Source organism: Perca flavescens, chromosome 11 (assembly GCF_004354835.1).
Source record: "Perca flavescens isolate YP-PL-M2 chromosome 11, PFLA_1.0, whole genome shotgun sequence".
Taxonomy (NCBI): Eukaryota; Metazoa; Chordata; class Actinopteri; order Perciformes; family Percidae; genus Perca; species Perca flavescens.
The window spans coordinates 30,519,907-30,539,389 of record NC_041341.1 but is presented as its reverse complement, the minus strand read 5'-3'; positions in this window follow the sequence as shown (position 1 = coordinate 30,539,389).

Here is a 19,483-nt window from a genome sequence, read left to right as displayed (position 1 = left end):
AGCGCCGCGTCAGACACGCTTCTGGTGTGTAGGACACAGAAAAATCCACGCAGTTGAGACGCAACAGAAACGCCACGCTCAGTGCAGTGTGTAACTGGCCTTAGATGTTTTTCCTTTTTACTACTTACATTGAGCGACAAAGTTGCACCATAGAACTCTTCTCTGATGTACCTATAACATAAAGGAACAGTCTGACATTTTGGGAAATACGCTTTCGTACAGAGAGTTAGATGAGAAGATCCATATCACTCTCACGTCTGTACGCGGAATATGGGGCTAGAGCCAGCAGGTGTTTAGCTTAGCATAAAGAGTGGAAACAGCTAGCCTGGCTTCGTCCAAAGTAAAAAAAAATAAATCCTCCTACCAGCACCTCCTAAAGCATGGATTCCACCAGGCGCAGATGGGCCACGTTCTGGCTGCACACGGAAAGCGGATCTGGCGATCTCTTTTGACATTACTGTCTTGAAGACCCTCCATTTTAAAGCTAGGGTGGAGATGTTTGTATCATATGAATCTAATGGAAAGGGAGCTAAATAACGCTCCAAAGTTGGGCAAAATTTTGGAGAGGGAAAAACAAATTTTCAGGATGTATGGTTTCAGGTACTAACCTGACTCCGCCAGATGGATTGCTTCGCATTTGCTCGGCATATCCATCTGGGAACTTTCCGTTGGAGAACTTTTGGGAAGGGGCGGAATACTGGTTATTTGATTGGATGAACCATCTGTCTATCACCTATGTTGGTGATAGGCGGCCAAATCAACCAATCAGATCCCGGAAGCGTATGAAAATACAACCACAAGCCCGCCCCTGCTGCTGCAGGCAAAGCATAGCTCGTAAGCTCAGCATGCAAGCAACATGTCGGTAAAGGATATTTGCCGTTTGTGTAACAAGAATTTAGGAATAAAAGACACCATTTCAGGTTCCCGGACCATATTCCAAAAGAAGGATCCAAGAGAAAAAAAGCATTAGCGAGCGGCTAACAGAATTAGGGCTACCGCTGACTGATAATACTGGTTAGCTGATTGGATAAACCATCGGTCTATCACCACCTAACCCACCTCAAAACAAACGCTGATTGGCCCGGTTGTTTGGCTAACGGCTCCAAATTTTCTCTGCCTCAAGATGCCAGACTGATCTGCGAGTGGAAAACTGGAGCTTGCCAGATCAGGACGGTCTCACGAGGCTATTCAGGTACACCCTCTGCACTAATGTGTACAATCTTCTCTGGTCTCTCAAAACTCACTGACTGTAGAGATGCACTCTGGGTTGACTGCTGTAGTCATGTTAAATAAAAAGTGCTTTAACGTGGGGTCAATTTTTTAACGTCAACATTCATATTTTTAATAATTCACCAGCTTACAGAGTTCCTTTTGCAATTTACAGCATTGACAATCTCTTTCATATCCAAGAAAAATTGGTATTGTAACTGAAATATCCCGAAATCAAATCAATAATAAATCAAATGATAGCAATTAATATATTTCCCAACACATTGAGCTATTTCTTTAACCAAATCTCTTTGATCTCTTTGAGCCGATAAGTACAGGAAATGATTGTAGGAAGTTATTTTGAGTAACTTGAATGAGAGAAAGGTGAATTGAACTTGAGCTTAATTGCATATGAGGACAATTGGGAATTTGTTAATTCAAAGCAGTGCAATTCACAGTAGATAAGTGGCTAATATGACATATGAGGTGAGGCCATAATTAAGTAGTATTGTAGCCAAGGCTTCAACCCGGTGCGGCTGTTATTTGTCTTTACAAGTGCCATGCAAAATGCTGGTGTGGATATAATAGGTGCATAAAAGATCAGTTGAACAGCGTTCCAACTCACCAAGCTTTCATTCAATAGAGATTAAAAAGGTACAAAGCAATTGTCCAGCTCCTGAAATTGAGCTCGCCCTTCTTATATTACTCCATCAACAGCCTCCGCAGTAAAATATTTACAACACTGTGGAGACGGAGGATTTTCACTTCATTTTGTATTTTCGTCCAGCAGACAACCAAGGGCCGATATACTTTATTCTCTGTTGAATGTGAGAAATTGATACTCTCTGTGCTCAAACTGCACTTTTGTGTGTATCTGAAGAGGCTCTGCATTCCCTGCTAGCCTATGCACACTATGCCCTGTCGAGGTAGGTTTTAAAACTCTATTTGCACGTTTCGGATCCATGCCACTGCATGTCTTTTGACCAAACTGCATACTGTCAGTCGCTCCTAATAAAAAAAGATGCTAATCAGTGGACAGGAATTTGACACCAGATGATCGCTCGGAGGAAGCCGAACACTTTGAGGCTGGCTCTGTGGGAGTGTGGAGCTGTTTATGCCCCTGCAGCCCTTCCACAGTAATCTGACATATGCAGCGCTTTGCACTATTACAAGCTTTGAGGAACTGATCAAAGGAGCGAGCTCTAACAGGGCCAGGAAACAAGAGAAACAAAACAAACGAACAAATGATTTTTTTCCAGCCCCAGTTTGATGTTTACCTCTTGCTCATCACAGCCTCTCTCCGCCTACTGCCTTCACACGCCTATCTCCTTATCTTGTTTTCTTCACAACTTTGTCCCCCGGACCCACCCACCCACCCTCTATCACCCTTTCCCTCATGTGTTGGACAAAGCAACTGATTTCCTTTTAAAAGGAATGCCATCCAAAGCTGCTGGACTCCAGTCTGTGGGCTTTAGAGACTCACCGATACAACGGCATGGCTGCTATTATTGGCCCGTTTCAGCTTCAGCGCTTATCTTGTTGTTTAATAATCATATTTGCTTGCATGTTTTAAATTATGAATACCATCTTTTGCCTTCCAACAGGCAATTTAGAGTCCCTTTGTTTAGATACAACAGGCTTTATATCAGTCTATCCTGTTGCTAAACCAAAATCAGTTTGCTGCCAATTAAGACCTGGACCCGAGGGTATACGTAATTGTTGTCTAGCTCTGTGTGTATTTTTCTTCTTTTTGAGCAGAGCTGCTTGGGAACGCAAAATTAATTTTGGTGTAAACTGCCAATAAAGTTGTATCGTATTCAAGGAATCCAAAACATAATAAGAATTGTGCTTATATTATGAAATTGTTAAAATGTATATCTCCTGATATATATAAACTCAAATATTGTCTTAATATTGACCATTTTGACCATCACAGATGTAGCTCTTTTTAGGTCCAAACTCAAAACGTATCTGTTTTGTCAGGCCTTTAATACGTAGCAGTGGTGTGACAATTTAATTCTTTTGTTTCTGTGTAACCTTTTCTGTTTTTACTGTTTTCTATGTTCATTCTTTCTATTGTATGACATGTGTTTCTGATGTTAAGCACTTTGGATACCTGCTGGTTTTTGTAAAGTGCTATATAAATAAATTTTGATTGATTGAGTGATTGATTTTAGCGGCAACATCAGATTCAATTCAGGCAGAAAAAAACTTGTTTCCAGTTTGAAAGTAACATGAATAGTATAGAGTGAATATATGCACCGTTGATAACGCCTGTTGGAAATCGAAAATGAACTAAGAGGTTCCAGGCTGATATGAATTTGCAAATTAGTCTGGCTATGCCAATAATGCAATATAAAAATACATAAGTTACAAAGTGACTAGTAACTACAAAAGGAAAATCCTCAAATTGGTACAAAAGTGCAGTACTTAAGTACGTTAACTTCATTTTCAATTCAAACTTTTTCAGACTCAACAGGGTCCAAAGCAAAAAGAAAATAAGACCTACACAATAAAATGCACAATTATTCAGTTTCATTCCACCACTGGCATTTATGGAGGGAGTCCAAAGAACCAGGGTTGCATTTAAAAATCCTCGTAACATGGATTTCAGAATCATGTTTTTGAGAAATATAGTTTTCATTAATACAACTTTTATAATTAATTTTTTTAGATTTCCACTTTTGCAGAACCTCCTTTTAGTTTCTCTGCCAATTTAATGTTTGTGTGCTGCTCCTATGGGGAACACGTTTGCAGAACAGGACATTTTATTTCTCAGGACTGATGTAATGGTCTGTCACTGTGAAGGAGCTCTCTGTTCTGTATCTCTGGAGGTTCATCCATTGGAAGAACAGGCGGGGCAGTGGATAATTCCTAAACAGCTCGTGCTCTCTATACAGTACCGGCGCAATGGGCTGACTGAAGTGCACACTTGAAGGAACATTCTGTACACTCTCAAGAACTTTGAAGATATTAAACTCTGTGTTCTCTGTGACATTTCTCTGCCATTCATTGTTGCTTTGAATCTGCCTGAATATGAGTGCTATGGTATTTTTCACCAAGTGCTGTGAAGAGGAGTAATGTGTTCTTTCAGTCAGGGCTGGCTTGTGGGACATAATTTTTAGGAATATTAATACTATGTCACGAGATGTGAGGGTGCGCCTCATTCAGTTCAAGACTAAGCATCGCTTCTTTTGGACTCCCTCCAGATGGGTTTGAGAGGCACACCAAATTGTTGGAAATGTAAGACAGAGGAGGGCCACTTACTTTATGTCTTATGGTCCTGTGATAAGGTCCAGGTATTTTGGACCAGGATACATGATAACCTATTTCGGATTGCACGGAGCCAGTTTCCATTCAGCCCAAGATTATTTGTTCCTAATCCTAAACGGAATAGATAAGCACATAGGAAGCTGGGTCCAGACTAGTTTAATGATAGCCAGACAGATTCTTTTAAAAGATGGAGAAATGAAGGGGTGCCGCCAATCCAGGAGTGGGCTTGTGAGATGACTAGGCTGGCAGCGTTTTAAAAGATGTCGTACAAGATGTCGTTTGTAAAATTGGATTTCTACACGGTAAAATAGATAATGCACTTTCTGGGGGGCTCCTAAGAAGCTTTGTGCTGCGAAATACGGAGAAGTAGCATGTTTGAGTGTGCATAAGTTCTGCCACTGTCCACTTACTGACACAGGAAAAGTGGACAGCATGACAGTCCATCAGAGCCTGGGTGTAGGTAAGAGCTGATACCCAAGAAGGTAACACAGAGCTGAAATGTAATGACCATAGCAAATAGGTGTTAGAGAGTAGGGTCTGTTCAGCAGGGCAACAGGGGGCCTGGAGAAACGGCTAGACCTTGTTAAGGCGACCCAGAGACTAGAGAGAATTAGGCAGGATTGCTCAGGAGCAAACCTTGAGGGAGACAGAGAACCACAGAAAAGACAGAAAAGCAAACAACACAGCCCATAAAAAACAAGCTGTCTACAGTAGGGATAGCACAAATCAGCCTATGTTCCCTTATTTCTATGAACTTTCCTCTGAATCAAAATTAGGCCCAATGTTCAGAATCAGTTATTCCGATTCCCATACATACGTAAGCATGCCAGTATAAATTCGGTGTAAGTAAGAAATTATGCAATTTATTTATGCCACTTTTCATTATAGAATTCCTGCTTCAGTATTTTGTCTCTTTTCCTCCATCACTCTTAAACACACTAACACTGTCAAACTCGTGTCAATGTGTCTGTCTGCCAAATCCAGAAGTGTAACATATCTGCAATGCACAGACCCACTTGTAATTAAACACCTCAATGGGCAGATTACGACTTTCCCCATTTGGAAATTTCATTACCATTTCCATAATTGGATTCCAAATTTAATTAGTGCTCCTGGGCTAAACAGCATGTGATCCGAGGATGAATGCAGATGCTGTCAGAGGTCTTGAACACTGGTTCAACCCTGCTTGCTATTCTCACACCTTGCCAAAAAACAAACTGACCAGTATAGAACATTTCATTAGTCGTATTTCTTTGCCAAGCACCCATTTTATAGGCAAACATATTGACGCTTTGTCTAAAATGTCTAAAAATCCTGCTGCTGCACTCTTTATTATCCTGTAATCGTGTACTTAACTGTAACTTACTTTTGTGTAATTAACACCATTTAACTGAGCTGTGTTTGTAATGTGTTTAACCAACCTGTTCTCACTCCGAACTCGTAAAATACCAATGCTTGGTCAGTGGCTCTTAGCGTCAGATACCGACACAAAAGCACCCTTTAGCGTCTGTATGGAACGCACCGGGCAGAGCAGCAGCTTGACCACAGCGCTGTCGTTATGGTTGTGTATGGGTTTCTGTTTTCTGTTTTATTTTGTAGTCTGTTTTCTCCCTTGTCATGTCTTGTTTTACTTCCCGCCTTGTGTTTTCTCGCCTTTGTTATTGTCGGCCCCACCCTGATGTGTTTCACCTGTTACCTCTTGTATTTAGTCTCTGTGTTGTCTTTGTCTTGTGTCAGATCATTGTTCTGTGTGTGTGTGTGTGTGTGTGTGTTCTCGTTTAACTACATTCGTAGTTCACCTTCACGTTTTGCTGTGTTCCAGCCATAAATGAGTGACTCTGAACTTAACACAAAGAAAATGATACCTATGACAGAAATGCTTGAAAGCTAACAATGACAATGCTAAAATGCAGGTGTTTAGCAAGTATAATGTTTACCATGTTCACGTCTTAGTTTCGTGTGTTGGCATGCTAACATTTGCTAATTAGCACTAAACACAAAGTACAGCTGAGGCTGATGACAATTTCATTATTGTGCAGGTATTTGGTCATAAATCAAAGTGTTGGACAATTACAATTTTTGGCATTATGATAGCACTATGAAAAGTCAGGGGATCACCAATGTGAATACAATTTAGAAATTATATATTATATACAGTGTTTGGAATAACGCCGTTTAAAAGAACGGCGTTAGGTAACGCCATTATTTTTTCAGTAACGGGGTAATCTAACTAATTACTTTTCCCGTCGTTACAACGCCGTTAACATTACTGGACGTTAAATGTGGTGCGTTACTATGCATTGGTTGAATAAACTGTGTAATCCGAACGCATCCCTTGCTAACAGCTACTGAGGAGGTGGGTTAATAACGAGGTAAGCGTTTATGATTGGCTAAGGCAGAGTCGTGTTTCATGGTAGCCAATCAGAGCCAGTGTTTTTACACACATGCCAGCACACGCGCCACACACACAACAGCTAAACAGATTAGGCAGAGATGGCGAGTCAGGAGCAATCCGATGAAAAGTTGGCATTTTCAAGGTGGAGATATGCACTACTTCAAATTAATTGTGGTCAAAGGCAAGAACGTGCATGTGTACATTATGTTCAGGAGTGAAGACTTTGTCGACATCCGTTATAAGCAACTCTAATTTAATGAAGCATCTCACAACGACACACGCATCTACAAAGCTAGTGGCCAAAACCAGCGATACCTCCACCACAGATGATAGCTCGCCATCTGCTAGCAAAGAAGGACTCGGAGCAATGTCCTCCAAGCAGCAAAAGCTAGATCTTTCTGCCTCACAACAAAAACCTATGACACAGGCTGAAGTCAACCGTATGACAGGCAGGTGTTAAAAGTATATGTGTCATATAAGTTTATATGGTGTAACTGTTTACTTTTCTTACAAAGATAATACTTGAAGTGCAGGATAAATCTCTTGCTGTCTGTCGACGTGCAATAAATATCGAAAGTTATGTACGTTAAACACCTGTCTGTTCTACTCATTTCAACTGACTTGTGAAAACTGCTAAAAAAAAAAAGTAACGCAAATAGTTACTTTCCCTGTTAACGAGTTACTTTTATTATAGAGTAATTCAGTTACTAACTCAGTTACTTTTTTGAACAAGTAGTGAGTAACTATAACTAATTACTTTTTTAAAGTAACGTTCCCAACACTGATTATATAACTTAATAACTTTTTAGATGTTTTGATTTTAGACTTAAACCCCAATAGTTAGTTTTCTTGCAGTGTTCATTGTAAAAGAATGTTCAGCATCTTAATGAGGAGGAAATTCAATTTAAAGTTTAGTGGACTTTCCCTTTCAATGGGTTTAAATATGATTATCCCAAACGGCCTTTGTAGGTTTGTGTATGTATGTAAACATAATGTAATATATTATTCATACATTTTGGGAAATTTGCTTTTTCGCTTTTTTTTTTGCCGAGATGTTACAACCCTGGCTCGGAGATCAAGCCAGAGTTGGATGAACCAAATTTAACTTTGTTATTCATGAAATAAAACAAAGAGCAAACAAAGTGGTGTAGGGTTACTCTGTTCCTGCAGAGGCTGCTGAGAGGGAGTAAAGGAGGTGGAGAAAGGTCCTTCTTAACAGCTAGCCTGGCTCTGTCCAAAAGGTAAAAGAAAATCCACCTACTACCTCTAAAGCTCACCAATTAGCATGGTATAGGTTTTTGGTTTAATCTGCACAAAACCCAAAGTGTAAAAGGACAAGATGCGGTTTAACTAGGGGATATGCGTAGGACTATTTATTGGACGGCTGCTGTAAGGCAAGGAAAGTCACTACTTTTAGCCAAGAAATAGTCCAGCACATAACCCTTCGTAAAACCACTTGACGTTTTACCCTTCTGTATTTGTACACACAAATCTGTTCTGGTATAATTTCCCTATTAAAACAGCATATTGTGTTTATTTCAAGAGGTGTTGTCTGCATCAGCTGTATACTAGTTGAGCTGTATAATTCAATCAGGAGAGACTTTGTTGCGGATATGCAAATATTTATTGAAAATAAGCATAATAATAAAAGTCTTTGGGGATTAGACTCCATCATTAAAAATATTTAAAAAAGGGTAGAGAAGCCAACACATTCCCCCAGATGAAGCCTAGACACTGGTGATGGCGGAGAGGGAACCCTGGAGACCGAACGAAGGAAACGTCTGCCAGAAAGGGACTCAGGTTGCAATGATCGCCGATGCCCGGAGGTGGAAGGGGAGGAGGAGGAGGGTTGCACGAATGCCTAAAAATACAGCTGATAGCAAGGAGAGAAGACAAGCAGAATGTTGTGCTGTGATTGGATCATGAATTTCGTCGCCAATTCTGATTGGTTTACTGAAAAGTCAACGCCTCTTAACAGCTAAATCATTTTAGGGAGAGATAGTGGTGATTGTGTAATATAGAAGTCTTCCTGAAAGAATTTGCGCGGAGCTTCATTAGTTATTGTCAAATAGTTACTGACAAACCAAACAGTTACTGACAAACCAAACTTTTTTTGTGATTTAGGTATGAGGATTTGTCGACAGATTATAAGATCTACGAGTTTATGTGACAGCAGAAATGCATGGACGGTCAATAATAAAAAGCACATGTGATTTGTAAACAGAATTATTCTAGTCTTACATGTGTTTGGCCACTTTAGGCACAACAATAAATGTACACATGGACAATTAGAGGTGAATACTTTGATTGTTCTTCCATTATTATAAATGTATCCAACGGATTGTTGGAAACATTTTTAATAACTTTGTGTCTGTGTGGATGACAGACACACAGTTCCCTTTTTTTATATTTTAGCTCTTCATACACAAGCAGAGCTCCACATTCTTACCAGGTTTTCAGAAAGACACCATTCAATTTGAAAATGCTTGGACAGTAATCAAATAATTTATTATTTTTCCACAGTCCAAAGGTTTCATTTCCAGTCAAACGTAAGAAAAGTGTGCATAATCTAAGCATTCTTTTCATTCCCATAGGGGCCGAGAGTAAATGTAGAGCCTCCTCCCTTTTGAAAAGTGAGCATCACAGTTGATGCCTTGGAATGATTATGATCATACATTTAAAAAAAGGACCTTGAAGACAGGAAATCAACTCCGCATTCAAGTTAGCAAGACCTCTGCAAGTTTGCCTCTTTAAATGAAACCACAATGTCTGTCTCAAGTGATTGAAAATACTCTCCTATTACCTGAAAAACAAACATGAAATTTGTTCAAGGAATGCGAGGAAGAAGATTTCTTTTTTTTTTACCAGAAAAAATAAACCATTTTCGATTCTTGGCATATGACTGAGACTTTAAGGAGGCTTTGGAGCCTGAGAACTGCAGGCCCAGACCTGACCTCCACAGGAACCGAGCCTGAGGCAACACAACAGAGGATGTTTATCTGAAGCATGGGACAGGTTGGGTTGCACATCAGAAGCACATTCCAAGATGGAGACGTAACCTGTCCACCAAACAGTTAATCAGCCTATATGTCAGGTAGGTAGTAATCTTAACTGAAGTGTTGACATGTGCTTTCATTGCTCTTTCATTGCTCTTTTGAAAAAGTTCCACAGAGGTAAATAGGACATTTCTATTTTTTTTTTGGAACTGGGGGACATGGATGGATAGGTAGGTAGGTAGGTAGGTAGGTAGGTAGATAGATATTTTCTGTTATGGATGGATGGATGGATGGATGGATGGATGGATGGATAGATGTTTTCTGTTCTATTAGGTGGCTATTTACAATTGGCATCAGACCGGTCTTGTTAAGAGTACCATTATTAAAACTTGCAAGCCTGAGGTTCCATGGGACCAGCAATAACTACTCCACAGCACCCTGATGCCAAACACACATACAACACAGCATGGGAGTGATCTCATAAAACATAAAAAGTGCTGATAAAATGTTCTGATTCAGCCAGAGAATTATGAATGCTTCAATTGCTCGCTCAAACGCTGCTGAACTTACAAAGGTTTGAATTTAGCGATATTTTTATTTTTTATTTTGACCCTGGAGAGACACTTTATATCTCTTCTCCTTTGCAGCACATCTCTTTCACAGAGCAGAGTTGTCAGACAGTCTCGTTGCCTACGGCCAAGTTTGAATTACTTTCAAGTGACTTTGTTCCTTCCCTGATATCACCTTAGCCTAAACTTGTCTTGAAATCTACACAGAGAGGTAGGGAATAGAAGCAGATATTGATTAGCGGGCTTCTCATGAAAGGCTCTGAGGTGAGGAGTAAATACTTGTGGAAAGATGCAATAGAAAATCATTGTAAGGCAGGGCTGGACTGGCCATCTGGCATACTGGGCATTTTCCCGGTGGGCCAACGCACTTTTGGGCCGAATCGCCGATATAAATAGGCCTTTTTTTTTTTTAAAGAACTCAGAGCGGCCCATTGGTTAATTTTCTTTATTGGCACTGGCCTGACCCAATCAAATCCGGGAACCCCCTTCTGCACTCCGGGCCGCAAATTTACGAATCCCATGGCCACGCCTCCCGGCCCTGACACACAAGCTATAATAGTTATGCTGGAAGTTTAGAATCCACCGTTAAAATGGACAAACGACCACCAACTATTGGTGGGCAGATCGAGGCTTCGTGAAACAATGAAACCGTTGAAGCAAATGTGCCATATTGTGTCGAGGCTTCGAAACAATCCGACACCCGTCTCAACGATGACACCTAGTGGTCACTTGCAGGTGTTGATCTAAAACAACCTTGACAATGAGCCATTTTTTTATTGTATTTTTCTAATATGTGAAGCTTGTAACCTGTAGGCTCCTCACTGTGCATAATGTTATTTTGGTCATGACAAAAGAATATTAATAAAAGAAATCAAGCCACAATGTCTCAATTCTTTATAGATTTTTATTCAAAAATATGAATGTCCCAACAGTTTATTATATTTCAATCATAATTGTCTATCTATATCTATATATCTATATCTATATATCTATATCTATATATCTATCTATCTGTGTATCTATATATGTATCTACCTATCAATATGTTAATGTGTCAATATGTATACTCTGTCTGTCTCAAGCCTATCAGTCAATGTGTAAATTTAAATGTAAGCCTAATAACTAAACAACTCGCACTATGAATTGTGTGTTCCCGACCCTGTCAATCAAACGCTGATTCATGCCACCTGTTGAAACACTTGTGAAACACTCCGATGTTTAATTTAGCCGTAGTCACGTGACATGGGTGTTTTGAATCACGCTTTGAATCAGTGTTTTGAAACATCTGCGCTTCGGGATCTCGACAAAGCTTCGTAACGTCAGTTTCACTTCAGCCATCCCTACCACCAACGCGCAAGAGAGGTGCAGAAAAATTACAGGAGAAAAAGATTAAGAATCTACAGGCGGATTCCTCAAAATGTTCCAAAATCTCGGACATGTTTGGGGCTGTAGTAGCTGCTTCAACATCAGCATTACCTGAAGTAGAGGAAGAAGGAAACAACATCATGACAGGGAAGAAGCTGAGGAGGAAGCGAGTGACCATGAGAGGGCCATGGGAGCGAGTGAGGAGAAGATGGAAGAGAGAGTAGATGGCGATGTGGTAAGGAGTAGGCAAATTAACAGGGACTCTCAGGAAGGGAGGGAGGCTGTGTGTGTGTGTGTGTGTGTGTGTGTGTGTGTGTGTGTGTGTGTGTGTGTGTGTGTGTGTGTGTGCGCGCGCGTGCGTGTCACGTTATAACGACAACAAGCAGTTTGGCTGTAACATTAAAGTTAGTGGCTGTCAGGTAACCTAACTGTTTAAGCTTACATTGAAAATGCTGGCGGTTAGCCTGTTGGGTAGTGAAAAGTCTGTGATCTATAAAATCAGTGTTGATACAAGCATTAGTGTTCCTTGAATGGCTTAATTAGCTTCTCTTGTATTGGTGCTCTTTTCCAGGGCATATACTACTCTCAGCTTTAGTGTAGCTTTTGGGAAGGGTTATGGTTATAGTATTTAGCAGACACTTATGTCCAAAGCGACAAAATATGAATCTTACAATAGTTACAATTAAATTCAAAGTTGCTAAGCCAATATTAAGCAAAATAGTAATAATAACAATAATGGCAATACAATATCAAATATCGATAATAAAAAAATATAAAAATACCATAAATATACAAATCATAACTCTAAGAATGAATGAATTATTTAAGTGTAAGACCAACAGATAAGTCTTGAGACCCCTCTTGAAGGATCCAAAATGATCACATGAACGCTGAACACTAGGCAACTCATATCGTAGAATCCACGCATATTTTAAGAGGACTGTCTGCAGGGAATGTGTCTGACCAATCACGGTGGGTGTGGGCCGCTTGGGCCAAAAATGCCAGGGCCGATTTTTTTGTCCCAGTCCAGCCCTGTAGTAAGGTGATAAAAAAAGTCTCTTCATAGACCTTTTCCATTATATCTAATAAATAAAACAACACTATAAGTAGGTGGTTAAAGGGAAACAGCTACTTAAGGCTTTATGGTATCAGTTAATTAGATGGTTTCTGTAGCTATCTAGAGACAGCAAATCAGTGTCTATAGGGATGGATGAGGTTAGGAAGCTTAAGTCCATCCATATTGAAACATACCTTGACGAACTGATTTGAACTTGCAAAAAGTGTAATGTTTGCTGCCTCAAATATCTCTATAATAAAGAAAATAAGGTATAACTGATGTTCAGAGGACTACAAGTACACTCAGACATTTGATGAACCCTGAGCTATCTGTGAAGTGTAGATATGAGCGGGGCTCAAATTTCTGTTCTCCATCCCCTATGGCACATTTGGTAAGCATTTAGAGGCCTAGATAACCTCTGACCCCAGGCTGCCAGTTCAACCAGATAACCTTTGGTTGGTTGTGTCAACAGTTCCTGATGCTGATCCATGTTCCCATCAGTAAGATGTATGTCAGTATTACCTGCATGTAACTGCTTCCAGGCAAAACAGAAAGTTCTCAGAAATCCCCCAAAAATAATTGGGCTGGTGCTCTTGAATGGCAGGTTAATTTATCATTTCAGTGATGTGTTAGAAAGAGAACTCAATATGTCAATGACTTTATTGGTAAAGTCAAAATTAAATTAAGAAAATAATTAGAGCTGCATACTTCCCCTGTGAGAGCAGTGATTATTTCTGCTCAATTATGAATTCCAGTAAGGTAAGGCCAAAAGGCCAAAGCATCAGTATTGGATGGGTTGAATATGTTAAGTTTTAGTGTCTTTGAGATTTTCGCTGATAGCCAATGTCCCCATCCAATCTGAATTCAGAAAATCTACGTTTTTTTCAAGAACCATTGGTTTTGTGGTGACATAAAGCAACATAATGCTACTTTCACCCATAGAATATAAAAATAGTGGATGTATCGGCAGCGATGGCACCCATTGGTTTGTGGACTGCTGCTTTGAAGCCTCAAGTTTTGGCAATTTGTCCGTCGCCATCCCGACGTGACGGTTTTTGATGAGAGGGTGGAGCTGGGGAGCATGACACGCCAAGTGTTGTTTATGGTTTCAAGGGCGCTGCGCTAAACTAAACGCTAAACTCCCTAAGAAAATGTTTATTGAAGTAACAAATCCGTCCATTATTTTTTACAGTCCATGCTTTCACTCAGTGTCATATGCAGCCACAAGAGGTCACTTGTCGGAGAAATCTAAACGGGTGGTTTTAAGCATTTTAACAGAGTGTGTTGCTTTTTCTGACGAGGACAGTCTCTTATATCTTTATTAAGAAATAATGCTACAAGCTTGTCATGGGAAGCAAAATAAATGAATCGCCTGATACAAATAGCCTGGTTTGAGCCTTTCTTCCAACTTTACTCTCATGAAGTTTGCGAAGTTTATTCTTTTTCAGTCACACCCTGCTGTAAATTCACATGGTAGATATGGTAGTTATGGAAACTACCCAGCATAATCACTGACCACTGACCACTGACCTGGACAGGGAAAAAGTTGACAGATGTTGAAACTAGTGATCTATCTTTTTCTTTCTTGATCACATCTCCAGCTTTAAATCTGATTCCATATCACTCACTCACGCACGCACGTACACTTTACTGTAAATTACAGCCATCATAACCCAAAGTATGCAGGCAGCCGTATGTGTTATGGCTGTATATATGACCCAACGCACAGAGACACCTCACAGGACACAGATAATAGTTCAAGTGTTTATTAGATGACGATATGCAGTAGAGATGAACAACCGAGGCTGTGTTAGTAGTTTTCCGGGAGTGAACTGAAACCAGGCAGTGGCGGATCTGAAGAAGGTCCACAGTGGAAACCAGGCGAAGCAGGTGGATATGTCAGAGTTGGCGTGAGGCAGGCAGGCAGGCAGCACGGCGGAGCACGGCAGGTGGGGAGCAGGTACAGCAGGATCTGCACAGAGGAATAGTAGTTAGACAAAAAAAACGTAGAGTCGAGAGAGTTGCTAGCAGGGATACTGAGCCAAGTTACCACGTCGGGGTATGTAACGATCTGGCGCTGAGGAGGTGAACAGCCCGGGTTTAAATACTGCAGGTGTGAATCAGTGAATGAGCCTCAGCTGTGCCAGCTACAGAGCAGGGATGAATGGCCACGCCTCCTGACCCAGTTCCTCCTGACATGCCCCCTGCCACTTCAGGTAAAAACAGTACAGACAGACACAGAGAGGAAAAGGGAGACACAAACACACAGGAAGGGGGAACAAGGCAGCTGACCCACAACAGTACCCCCCCCTCAACGGACGCCTCTCAGCGTCCCACCAGACTTGTCTGGATGCGTGTTATGAAAGTCCGTCACCAACTGCGGATCCAGGATGAACCTCCTAGGGATCCAGGTCCTCTCCTCTGGTCCATAACCCTCCCAATCAACCAGGTATTGCAGACCCCTGCCACGCCTCCGGACGTCCAACAGCTGGCGGACCGTGTAGGCCGGATGGTCGTCAATGATGCGCACTGGAGGTGGGGGATCCGCAGGTGGGCACAGGGGACTGAAGGACACGGGTTTAAGGTGAGACACGTGAAAAGTCGGGTGAATCTTCATAGCTGGAGGGAGCTTCAGCCGAGCAGCAGAGGGGTTCACCATGGAGTAGATGGCGAAGGGTCCCAAATATCTGGGGGAAAGCTTGCGGGACTCCGTGCGCAGAGGGATGTTCTTGGAGGAGAGCCAGACCTCCTGGCCAGGTTGGATAGGGGGTGCAGGGGTTCTGTGCCTGTCCGCCACCTTTTTATTTCGCTCTGTGGTCCGAAGCAGTGCTTCTCGGGCATCGCTCCCCACCCGGTGGCAGCGGCGAAGTTGTTCCTGTACAGAGGGCACCGCCAATTCCTTCTCCTGGGCAGGGAACAAAGGCGGTTGGTATCCCAGACTCAGAACTCAAAGGGAGAGAGGCCGGTGGCAGAGGTGGTCAGCGAGTTATGTGCATACTCAATCCAGGGAAGGTGTTTAGCCCAGGAGGAGGGATGCAGAGTGGCCACACAACTGAGAGATGCCTCTAGGTCCTGGTTCGCCCTCTCCGTCTGACCCTTCGTCTGTGGATGGAACCCTGAAGACAGACTGACAGATGCACCAAGAGCAGAACAAAATTCCTTCCACACACGGGAAATAAACTGTGGGCCTCTATCGGAAACTACGTCCACAGGTATTCCATGGGGACGGAATACATGCTGGACAAAGAGGTCCGCTGTCTCACTGGCCGTAGGTAATTTAGGTAATGCTATATAGTGAACAGACTTAGAGAATCTGTCCACGATGGTAAGTATAGTGTCATTACCTTCAGACACAGGCAGGCCGGTGACAAAGTCCAAAGCCACATGGGACCAGGGGCGACCAGGGACCGGAAGGGGTTGCAAAAGTCCAGAGGGTGAGTGGTGTGAGGCCTTTCCCCGAGCACAAATCGAGCAAGCCGCAACATAGGCTCGGACGTCCGCTTCTACCGAAGGCCACCAGAAGTGTCTCCTTAACAGCGTCAATGTGCGGTGTCCCCCAGGGTGACAGGCAAAACGAGAGGCGTGGACCCACTGTAACACCTGAGACCGCACAGACTTGGGAACAAAGAGCCGATCAGGCGGCCCATCTCCTGGACCAGGATCCGACTCTTGGGCCGTCTTCACTAACGACTCGATCTCCCACTGGACAGCGGCCACAACACAGGAGGAAGGCATGACTGCTTCAGGCTCGTTGGAATCCCCAGAGTCGACGAACTGACGGGACAGAGCATCGGGTTTGACATTCCGTGAACCAGGTCGGTAGGTCAGGATGAAGTTAAACCTGCTGAAAAACAGGGCCCATCTTGCCTGACGGGAGTTGAGCCTTTTGGAGGACTGAATGTAGGCCAAGTACTTATGGTCCGTCCACACCACAAACGGTTGCTCAGCTCCGTCCAGCCAATGCCGCCATTCCTCCAGTGCCAACTTCACCGCCAATAACTCCCGATTTCCCACGTCGTACTTTCTTTCTGCTGGTGACAATTTCTTAGACAGAAAAGCACAAGGGTGGAGTTTCTGGTCCGAGGGGGAGCGTTGGGAGAGGACGGCTCCCACCCCAGAGTCAGAAGCGTCCACCTCCACAATGAACTGGAGAGATGGGTCAGGGTGAGTCAACACAGGTGAGGAGGTAAACAGGTCCTGCAACCTTTTCATAGCCTGATCAGCTTCGGGGGACCAATGAAACGGAACTTTGGGGGACGTGAGTTCAGTAAGGGGGGATACCACACGACTAAAGTCTTTAATGAATCTGCGGTAAAAATTTGCGAATCCCACAAAGCGCTGTAACTGCTTGCGACTAGTGGGCGTGGGCCACTCAGTCACTGCTTTGGTCTTTTCTGGGTCAGCAGACACCTGCCCGCTCTCAATGATGAACCCCAGGAAGGGGACCGAACGCTGGTGAAAGTCACATTTCTCTGCTTTAACGTAAAGTTTATTTTCCAAAACCTGACGGACGTGGGACACATGCTCTTCGAGGGATGTAGAAAAAAAACCAGAATGTCGTCGAGATAAACAAAAACGAAGCGGTTCAAAAAATCCCTTAACACATCATTAACCATTGCCTGAAAAACAACTGGGGCGTTGTTGAGGCCAAACGGCATGACCAGGTATTCAAAATGGCCTAACGGGGTGTTGAAAGCTGTTTTCCATTCATCGCCCTGACGTATACGAAAAAGGTGATAGGCGTTACGGAGGTCCAGTTTAGAAAAAACTGTGGCGCCCTGAAGGGGGTACTTATTTTTCACCGTTATGTTATTGAGTCCACGAAAGTCAATGCATGGCCGTAACGTCTTGTCTTTCTTTGCAACAAAAAAGAAACCTGCCCCAACAGGGGACGACGAAGGGCGGATGATGCCCGCAGCCAGAGACTCGCCAATGTATTTCTCCATCGCTTTCCTCTCTGGCCGGGACAGATTATACAGCCGACTCGAAGGTAACGGGGCTCCAAGCAGCAGATCTATAGGACAGTCATAAGGCCTGTGAGGGGGCAGTGACAATGCTTTCTTTTTACTGAAAACCTCAGGTCGTGGTAATCCTTGGGAACAGAGGCTAGATCAGGCGAAGATTCAGGGAATGCAGGAGGAGTCTCAGCTGGAGGAACAGCCGATCCCAGGCACTCAGAATGACAACGGTCACTCCAGCTTTGGATTGCATGACGCTGCCAATCTATTTTAGGGTTGTGTAAACTCAACCAGGGGAACCCGAGGATAAGAGGGGTGGTCGAGGCGGACATGACCTTAAAATTGATTGTCTAACGGTGATTACCGGACAGAATTAACGTAATAGGCATGGTTTGGTGAGTAATCTCCGCTAGGAGATGACCATCAATGGCAGTAACACGGAGAGGGGGAGATATAGGCTCAATGGGAAAACCGGCTTGGGTGATGAGGAAATTTTCTTCCGCGCCGGAGTCAATGAGGGCTAAGAGAGGCAGAAACATAGTCCTAAATTGCAAGGTGGCTGGGATTTGTAATCGGGGTGCTGTGGGTTCTGTGTCAGAGTCCGGGCTCGTTAGTAGGCCCACATTTACCAATGAGCCTTGTCTTTTGGCCGTGAGGGACATTTAGCAACATAGTGAGAGGGGTCTCCGCAGTACAGGCACTCACCCGCCTGGATGCAGCGCTGTCGCTCCGCAGGGGAAAGCCGAGCCCGGCCCAGCTGCATAGCCTCGTCCTCAACCCTCGAGGCTGGAACAGGAGAGGTGGGATGCAGCAACTGGGAAGATGTGGTTCGGGAAGTTGAAGGTGTAGAAACCCGCCCAGTAGAGTGTGGTCGGCCGCCTCTCTCTCGCTTCCTCTCCCGCAACCTGTTATCTATTTTTATAGCAAGAGACACTAGATCAGTCAGAGTATTAGGTTCATCCCGAACTGCCAGTTCATCTTTAACGGCCTCGTTTAACCCATTGAGGAATGCTCCCCGTAGTGCCACCTCATTCCACTTGGAGTCCGCCGCCAGCGTCCAAAATCCAATCGAGAAGTCAGCCACGCTGTCCGCACCCTGCTTCAGGTTCATCAGGCGTTTTAGAAGCGCTCCCCGCATAGTCCGGATGGTCAAAAACAGATTTCAGGTTAGAGGAAAATTCATCAAAAGTTAATCCTGTCATTGGTTGGTTAGTACATACTGCCTCAGCCCACGCCAGTGCTCTGCCCCTGAGTAACCCCCAGGGCAAAGTGTACCTTAGATGACTCAGTGGTGAAGGACTGCGGCCGTTGTTGGAAGATCAGCCCACATTGAAGGAGAAATCCACAGCATTTATCCAATTCCCCAGCGAAGGGCTCAGGTGAGTTGATGAGAGGCTTACGGTGAGACTGTGTGGTCGCTGTATCTGGGGAAACAGGAGGTGAGGCAGAAGGAGCAGAGAGAGAGGGCGGGTTGGAAACAGACAGGTTAGCCACTTGTGCAGTTAATTGGGTAACCTGATTGATAAGCTGCTGGTTGTTTTCCAGAAGGTTGCGAATTAACTGGTCGTGTTGACCTAGTAAAAGTCCCTGAGACTGGATAGCCCGTTGGGCGCCATCCTCCTGCACACCCTGGGGGAAGTCTGTGCGGTCCATGGCCAGAT